This window comes from Mytilus edulis, chromosome 2 (genome assembly GCF_963676685.1).
Source record: "Mytilus edulis chromosome 2, xbMytEdul2.2, whole genome shotgun sequence".
Taxonomy (NCBI): Eukaryota; Metazoa; Mollusca; class Bivalvia; order Mytilida; family Mytilidae; genus Mytilus; species Mytilus edulis.
The window spans coordinates 89,347,516-89,357,233 of record NC_092345.1 but is presented as its reverse complement, the minus strand read 5'-3'; the positions used below and the strand labels follow the sequence as shown (position 1 = coordinate 89,357,233).

Here is a 9,718-nt window from a genome sequence, read left to right as displayed (position 1 = left end):
CTCCACATATGGCACCCGTCGTGTTGCTTATGTTATTACAAATCCGGTAAATAGTCTAATTCGGCAGGTCATATTCATGAAAAGGGAAGGGTATTGTAGTTAAAGGAACATATCATCTGTGAAATGGATATTCCAAAACGGTCAACCAACTCCTGATGGTGTCGATTAAATTTACGAAGGGATGATTTCAACTGCACAATTTGGAACTTTTGGCTTAATAGTTTACTTGTGAGTAGCAAATCTATATCAAGGAATATCTTCATATACAAAATGTTCGCGCCTTTAGGATTCGTTTTAAAAGTCTATTAATTGTCTTATTACAAAAACTTGATCGAACATTTTTATTAGCTTTTAAGATATACACGTAGGAGTATGGTGTGAAAAGCAAATGGATTATGATCCTTTTTTATTGGGAAGAAACATGTCATATGATAATGACAAGAGTGATAAGGTTATATAATCACATGCAAATGACAAACTTCAATGAATAAAATATACTAATCATACAGATGTTAAGGTTAAGTCATGCATCCTGTTATCTATTTCCGAGCTACATTGTTGATACATGTCTTTGTTGTAACCTCGAGCATTTATTTGTCTTGGTTTTATGTTTAAAAATAATTATTAATTAATGATTGTAAAGCATCATCAACGCTGATGTCGTAAACAACCGAAATAAACAACAGATTACAAACCAAACACACAACCTATACTACACGACTGCCTTCCAGTCACTAATGAGTTAAATTTATAGAAATAAATGACACTTATTTGAAAGCTGTAATTTAAGATAAAAACGATTATAAGGCTTTCGAATAACATCATCGTAAGAAAAGGTAAGAAAATTAATCTTATAGATAAACAAAACTTGGTACGATTTTCAATTAAGATTAATAAAAATAAGGACTAGTAAATACTTGCATCAAAACCATCTTCGTGTAAATAAAAGTTTCGAAAAAGATGTGCACGTTCACCGAAGATGTTTTTTTTCTTCTTCTAGGAAGTCTCCCTAGAAATAATAATAGAATAAAACGTAGAAGGCATTACACATTAAAATATCATCAAAAAGAAATCCATGACGATATATAAGTGTTAGGATTTAATTTATAAATATAATCACAACCAGTGTTTTTGTTAACGGATCTGGTTCGCCTGAATCAAAAGCATGCCTTAGTGTATTTTATTGTCTTCAAACTTGAGATACATATTGCCGTGTATGCCTTAATATAGCATCTGGTAACGTTTCCATGCAATCTTTAAAAATGAAATATATTAAAATATTTTAATATCTCATCTTATTCCCATTTACATATATTCTAAATGTTCTATCATGGTCTAAGGTATCATAGATTAACTAATGTTGACAGGAAGTTTCGAAGATTTTCAATTTCAAATGTGATCATCGCGCCACATATCTGTTTCATTGCATTTGAAAGTAATCTTTACCTCTTCAGCAAATATGTCACGCTTAGGTCATATCCATCAATTTGTCATCGGTACATGTCAATGACACCGCAATCCAAGGACACAAATTAAAAGGCCAACTTACGGCAAGTGCGTATACAATATGTCAAGCTCTAATAATCAGAGTTTTAAAATTGTAAACAGTTTCAACAGAAACTATGAAAGATCTGCCATCAACAGAAAATTTCCCACATGACTTAAAAACTTCAAGATCTATACTATTGTACCGGCAACTTAAGACACCAACTGACGGTGTTCCTAAAACGAGACAAATCAAATCAAAGTTTCATTTATTGTCGATACATTGTAAACAAAGTTATACAAGCTCTAGTTAGCTTTTAAAATCGACAAGTGCGGAGTTAAACTCAGTCCTCTCCTTTGTTATCGATTGTCTTTCGTTATTGACCTGAATCACCATAGTGATTGCATCTTTTTAATATCATATGATATTATCATATCTGATATTATCATAGCAGGCATCTTTTTAATATCGTATGTTACATCTGTAATTTGTCCCTCAAAGAAATTTCAGAAATTATTAAGGAAAATGTTGGTAATGACATTATGGTCGTTCATTAAAACCATTAGCATAACGATAATCTTCTAAGCAAGAAAACAATCAACCTACCATTGTAGTAATAATTACTTTACATAGTAACTGGTATCATGTATAGTTTTGATTAATTGTAAAGAATACTTACAAATTTTAAACAAATACTTTCATAGCAGACAATCTGTTAATGGCCGTAAGTCTATACTAACCATTCAAAACAACTACAAAAACAACAACAACAAAAGGACCACGGTCATCATCTGCTCAAGTTTAGACAATTTGCGAATGACTTCAAGATAGAATACCAAATGTACGACAAGACATGCATTGTATGAGTTATGTTCATAAGCAACAGTTTATACATAACTGCAATGATAATTATCTTAAAATTGTTTTAAAAAACCATTTAATTTTAAATCTATATTTCGTTTGTTTGATAAGTTGAGATATTCTGTCCTGTTGAAAATTGAAACAATTGCAAGTTGCAAATTGCAAGTACAAAATAGTTATCATTCAACTTATCATTTGTTTGAATCATTGATAACGTCCAGTGGCAAATATTTCGTTTATTTTCCGTGGTTCTTTTCACAAAATCGTACGATATACTGAAATTCTTGCTTTTTATGAGTATTTTTCTCATAAGATGTTTTGTAAAAAGACAACTTATTAAAATCATTTAAAGAGATTGTGTATAATAAAAGGTCAACCTCCATGAAGAGCGAGAAATTGGAACTGCCATTGGAAGAGTATAGTATATAGGTAATCTTGCACATAAGGTTTCGAGAGCTGCAAACTAAATAGCTCATTAGAGTCTCTTATGTATGCCATGTCAACATACATTCGGTCATATTAAGACACATGTCGAGATGACATTAAACTTAACACAACCATCAATATTGTTTTGAAAAAAAACTTCCTTCTGCGTTTACGATGACAAATAATAGAAATGGAAAAGTTATGTAAAACGTTTAAGAAATGTGTGAGATTGCAAATCAATCAAATTTATAAAGACGTATATTTTTGTTGTGGTTAATTTCAAACATTTCCCGACAGATATTATTCGTGTCATTCACATATTTTTTTGTCAAAGTGTTAATATTTTCAGGATTAACAACTAGTATAATTGAAATAGTCCCATACTTGCTAGAACCTACTGGAGGTAAGTCTGTTGATTAAAGGAATGTTATAAAAATAAGTAAATGTGGTGCGATTGCCAATGAGACAACTATTCAAATGGAGTGTATGTAAGCAACAATAGGTTACCGTGCGTTTTTCAGGAATGAGCAATACCATACTGTGTAGTCAGCATGAAAACGTTCCGACGACGTGACAAAGTGTGAAACAATTTAGACGAGAAAACCCAATGTCCTGATTCACGAAAAAAGTAACAAACGATTATGACAGACTTCAACCAAAGACAAAAACTGAGTCACAGGTTAAAGACTTGGGACAAACACATACACAATGCGGTTGGACCATTTTGAATCACTCGATCCTACGCCTAACATGCGACACCAGTTTAACAGCACAACACAGGAACAAAATGTAAATATATGGATATGACTTGACTCTTAGATTGGACGAAGAACAAAAAACTAAAATGTATCTAGTTTGTATATAGACATGAAGGTGTCGAGTGATTTGACAATACACTGTGAAAATATTTCACTTCATGTAGCTTATGGTAAGAAAATACTCAATATAGCACGGCATTTGTTTTAGGCCAAATTTAAGTTTTTCTTACAAATTTTTTTTACATACATATATATTTGCCATGCATATGTTTATATGTTTTTCTTGTTTAATAGTGAATTTTTCGAGCTACTGACGGATAACAGAACGCATTGAAAGGTAGATTGATTACTCTCGTATAACAGCTAGTATTTTCAATAACGCATTTAGCCGTTTACAACGAGAATCGAAAAGCGCCGGCTATGACTATGCCGGCACAGTTTTGGTCGTTGCAAGTACTGGTTTTCATTCTATCACTGAAGGCCTTTTCAGATGCCAAATAGTGGTTCTTAACATACCTTCTCCTTTAACATTTATCGTTTATTCAGTAGATTCTATTTACATGTAGATATTATCATGGAAAACATATTTAGTTTACGTATATCTTTCAGTGCCTATTTTTGAAAGATACACATACAAGTACATGTATATTATTCTCACGGAATTGTAGATACTGTACATTTTGATTTTGTTTGATTCTTGTTTGTTCAACGTCCTGTGACCAAATTGTCTTGAATATTCACGACAGACTGTATGTAAAATAAACAAAGATATGTAGTAGTTCTACAGTTATAGGTTTTACTTTAGTTAAATAAAACATAATCATAAAATGATATTGAAATTGAGAAAGGAAATAGGGAATGTGTCAAAGCGACAACAACCCGACCATAGAGCAGACAACAGCCGAAGGCCACCAATGGGTCTTCAATGAAGCGCACCCGTAGGCGTCCTTAAGCTGGCCCCTTAAAAAATATGTATACTAGTACAGGGATAATGGATGTCATAATAAACTCCGAATTATACACAAGAAACAGAAATTAAAAATCATACAAGACTAAAAAAGGCCAGAGGCTCCTGACTTGGGACAGGCGCAAAATTGCGGCGGGGTTAAACATGTTTATGAGATCTCAACCTTCCCCTATACCTCTAGCCAATGTAGAAAAGTAACAATACGCACATTAAAATTCAGTTAAAGAGAAGTCCGAGCCCGATGTCAGAAAATGTAACAAAAGAAAATAAATAAAATGACAACAATACATAAATAAACAAAATAACAGACTACTAGCAGTTAACTGACATGCCAGCTCCAGACCTCAATTAAACTGATTAAAAGATTATGTCTTCATCATATGAATATCAGGCACAATCCCTCTCGTTAGGGGTTTAGTATCATACTATCATAAAATATATGAGAAGAACATAACCCGTGTCATGCCAACAACTTTTAAATAAATGTGTTTAGTTCCGATGCAAAGACCCTATAAGTGAATCAGTATTAAAGCCAAATACCTGACAACAGTATCGTAACTATATCCCTTCTTAATAAGTCTGTTTAAAGGTTTTGTAAGTTTTTGGGTTGAATACTGACATTTTTGTGCTTTGTAAAGAATATTACCATAAAAGATTGGATGTGAAATACCTGAACGTATAAGATGTCTGCATGTTGAGTTATATTTACGAATTATTTCCTTATACCGATGATAAAATTAGTAAATGTTTTGACTAGTTTGTGATATCGAAAACCCTGGTGTAATAATTTTTAAGTAATACATAAATTTCTCTAGCTAAAATATAAAACTTGTTACATACACGAGCGAATCGTACAAGTTGAGATATATAAACACCATAAGATGGTGACAAGGGAACGTCACCATCTTAAAATGGATAATTAACGATAGGAAATGAAAAATCATCTCTTTTATCATAAATTTTGTATTAAGCTTCACGTTAATGGTATAGATATCAAGATCCAGGAAAGGGCAGTGGTCATTGTTAGTATTTATTTAAAGCAAGTTCAACAGGATAAATTTCTTTAGTATATACAAGTACACACCCGTGATATCGTTGGTCCGTGACTGAATGAAAGTATATGTAAGTTAAACTATGCCTAAGCCTTATTTTAGTAATTGGTATTGTCATCTGATAAAGTCATGTCGATTATAAGATACACAGTTTTCTCTGCTTTCAAATCTTTCTGTTTGAACCCGTCGACCTGGAACTTATCAATTATTCGTCATATTAATTATTTGGAAAACAAAAGATCCTGGCTATCCAGGAATGGAGTATTTTTTAATCAACATCATTGTCCTATGTTAGTTATCTCAGAAAGTCTTGCTGATTGCTGAATACAACTACAATAGGGAACTATTTGACAATGATTGAATTTAGTAGTGTCAGCCCTTTGATTATGACCCGTGTATATAGCAAAATCCTAAATACACCGTTTGGTGGTGCGCCTATCAAATGCGGAACGTACAGATAAGGTATTAGGTAACAGATGAATATACTATTGGTATCGGTATCGGATTCGACCCGAACTTGTTAATTATTGGCACTATTAATTATGTGGAAAACAAAAGGGTCTGGAGTGGTGTAATTTTTAATCTACACCATTGTCCTATATTAGCTATATATAGAGTTGAATTCTTTGATTTGTCGTTTTTACGTGATGACGGCTGACAAATTGGACCTCGTAATTTTAGTATTATAGATACTGAAGTCGTCATTATTGAGAGCCAATATATCATCCAAATATCTAAAAGTATTGTTAAATTTTTGTCTCAAATGTTGTTTCGATGGGTCTTTGCTAATTTTAGTCATAAATTTAATTGCATAGATTAAAAAAAACAGACGTTACAGTAGTCTGTAACATAACGAATTTCTAGGTTTCATAAATCGTTAAATAGATTAAAAGATTATTTTAATTTATAGGTTTTCGTACAAGCTGATATTTCAAATCAACATGAGGTTATTATGGATAGCCATAAGTATTCAGTTAGTTATTGCAGACCCCGGTAAGAATATTTATATTTTTCCATACTGACGGTCAAAAAAATGCAACACACCTTTGTTGATTTTTTTACACCAAATAATCTTATAATAATATATATGCATGCTTACCATACTTCTTTCTGTTTAAAAAAATATGACTGTAAGGCAAACAACAGTCTAGACAACACAGCATAGAAAACTAAAGACTGAGTAACACAAACCCCACCAAAAACCGGGGGTGCTCCTGAAAGGTAGGCAATCCTGCTCAACATGTTAAACCCATGAATGCTTTTCTACCAGCAATATATATTCGTGAAATATTTCTATGAATCAATACCCACACTCAAATCGGAAACACAAATCTTGCATTTCCATATTGTCGAGACTAAGCGGTGAAAATCTGAATGAGGCCATATGAATATTTTGGACAAGTATACGTGATCGATTCGTTGCTAGAAAATTTCACCTCAGAAACTCTTCTTACTGTCATAACATCAACGATACAGGCAGACGTGATTTGTAGGCGACCACTCATGACCAGCTCAATATGTAGTGACGACCAAATATAAAAAAGAAGATGTGGTATGATTACCAATCAGAAATTAACAACTATAGGTCATAGTACGGTCTTCAACAATGAGCAAAGCCCATACCTCATAGCCAATTTTGAATGTGCAACGTCATTTGCGAGACATATTAACGTCTGCAACGTCAACTGCTTAACAATTCGTATGATGTTTTGGCAGAAAAATTCATTCCATAAATGATTTGCAACCGAATTGCCTGGAGAAAACATTTAAAGGCCTACAGATTAAACCGCATACTGTCAAAACAGACTATAGTAGACTTTTCTGTCAATCATTTAGGCGTTGGTAACAGGCAGTCATTGCTCTAGACACAAAAGAAAAACCAGGGTTTCAGGGCATACCAAATAATTTGAACATTAAAGATGAAGTTATCGACTCGACTTTCGAACTGCAAACTCTTTTCAGACAATGAAGTAATGTATGAAGTTTATTTGCATACATTTGTTTTATAGAAATTACATACTTAAAAATGAGAAATCATAGGAATAACCAAGTCCATTAGTATAAGTATAATCGGCTGTGTTGTACATTGTCGTAACATTAGTAATCGCATTACTGTCTAATTAAGGAAATGCATTCATTAAATATTTGTCAAGATATTTTAGGTTATTTCCTGTTTTACACATTATGTAATTATGAAAACATGATAAACATTACACATACTTTTTTCTTATAAAAGCCTTGCATCATCTATACTAGTAACCGCTTTTACTCCGTCCGTTCGTTACACAAAACATTTACCTACTTATTGTGATCCGCAACTTTTACCGTTTTCCTTCAACATTATTTAGGATTTGCACGGTGATAGCGCATAAATTAAATATACTTTGGACAGTTAGATATCTTTCATATACTTGTATGGATGGGATTAAGTCTTTTCTGTTTTTGAATGCCCTATATTTAAGTCATAGTATATTGTTTTGCTATTCGATATTCAACTATCCCAAAAAGATACTAAAAGTTAGTAAAACAAAATCAAAGGAAATTGGTCTTCTTGGTATATATCTATAAGCATAAATGTGATTTTCTTTTCTGTTTTCAGGAATTAATGGAGCTCCGTCTTATCCATTTACAGATCCATTATTTTGGAAGTATTACTTCATGTTCACAAATACCGATGCATTTTCAAACAATCCCTTACAGGGTTCTTCAATAACTGGGGATAGTGGGTTTAATCAGCAAGCTGAATCAATACCAACACAAATCCCTTCGTATAATTCTGTGACTGAATCAATTCCAGCAAAAATGCCATTGTATAATTCAGTATCTAAAACAATTCCAGCAAACAGGCCGTTGTATAATTCAGTATCTCAATCAATTCCAGCAAAACAGCCATTGTATAATTCTGTACCTGAATCGAACATTGATGTAATAAAATTATCAGAAATTAATAATGTACCTGTTGATGCAACTCAAATGTTCTGTCGGCCAATACAAACAGTTTGCACAAAATAAAGGACAGGAAACAAAGAAGGAAAGTATAGGTTTTAGAATGCCTAGTCAAATGCTAGGACGAGCACCAACTAGAACAAATTTTCAGTCATTGTCTCCGTCACCTTCTTTACCATTGCCAAATCAAGTAATTGTTAGTGATTCGCCAAAACAAAAATTCCTTAACAAATTAAAATTACTTCAATCAATTTATGGAAGCACTGAACAAATATCTCGAAGCCCAAAAGCAATGTCATACCTTTTCAATCGCAAGACCCACACAGGAGGATCTACTATTGGTGACCTACAAACAAGTCAAGGTCTTACAGGTGGTATGGAAGGACTGCCTCAAAATCCCCTTTATTGTCAAAGGGGTTGCAGACAACAGGAAGTGAAAATGGTGCAACTCAGTCAAACTTGTTACCAATACTAGCATTATCTGGTGGGACGAAGGTATAATGAACAATCCTTTAGTGTTATCTCAACTAATGCAACCTAACCAGAGTCAGGATAAATTGTTGCAGACCCTGGCCATGACAGGTGGATTAGAAGGCATTAATCCTGCATTACTTTATCATATCAACAAAACAATCAACAACAAGGATCGACAACTGATATTCTTCCTTTACTAGCTTTATCAGGAGGAGAAAACATGAATCCACTTATGTTACAGCATCTCTTATCTAAACGACAACAGCCTACATCACAAGGAACGGAAGTTCACAAAGTTCAACGGATATTCTTCTTTGTTAGCTTTATCAGGTGGAGAAAATATGAATCCACTCATGTTAAAGTATCTCTTATCTAAACAACAACAGCCTACATCACAAGGAACCGGAAGTTCACAAAGTTCAACGGATATTCTTCCTTTGTTAGCTTTATCAGGAGGAGAAAACATTAATCCACTCATGATACAGCATCTTTTATCTAAACAACAACATCCTACATCACCAGGAACTGGAAGTCACAAAGTTCAATGGATATTCTTCCTTTGTTAGCCTTATCAGGAAGCGAAAACATGAATCCACTTATGTTACAATATCTCCTATCTAAACAACAGCAGCCTACATCACAAAGTTCACAAAGTTCAACGGAAATTCTTCCGTTGCTAGCTTTATCAGAGGAGAAAACATGAATCCATTAATGATACAGCATCTTTTATCTAAACAACAGCATACAA

The 9,718-nt window shown here is 33.2% G+C and overlaps 1 long non-coding RNA gene across 2 annotated transcripts; it reads left to right on the top strand.

The window, feature by feature from the left end:
• Positions 1 to 571: 571 nt before the first annotated feature.
• On the top strand, positions 572 to 9,718 carry LOC139513337 (uncharacterized). Of its 2 annotated transcripts, XR_011662431.1 has the most exons (5): positions 572 to 836; positions 3,123 to 3,176; positions 3,826 to 3,868; positions 6,461 to 6,543; positions 8,150 to 9,718. It is a non-coding gene; the product is annotated as an uncharacterized lncRNA (long non-coding RNA). The 2 variants fall into 2 exon arrangements; XR_011662430.1 differs by lacking the exon at positions 3,826 to 3,868 and having other exon boundaries at positions 589 to 836; positions 8,150 to 9,712.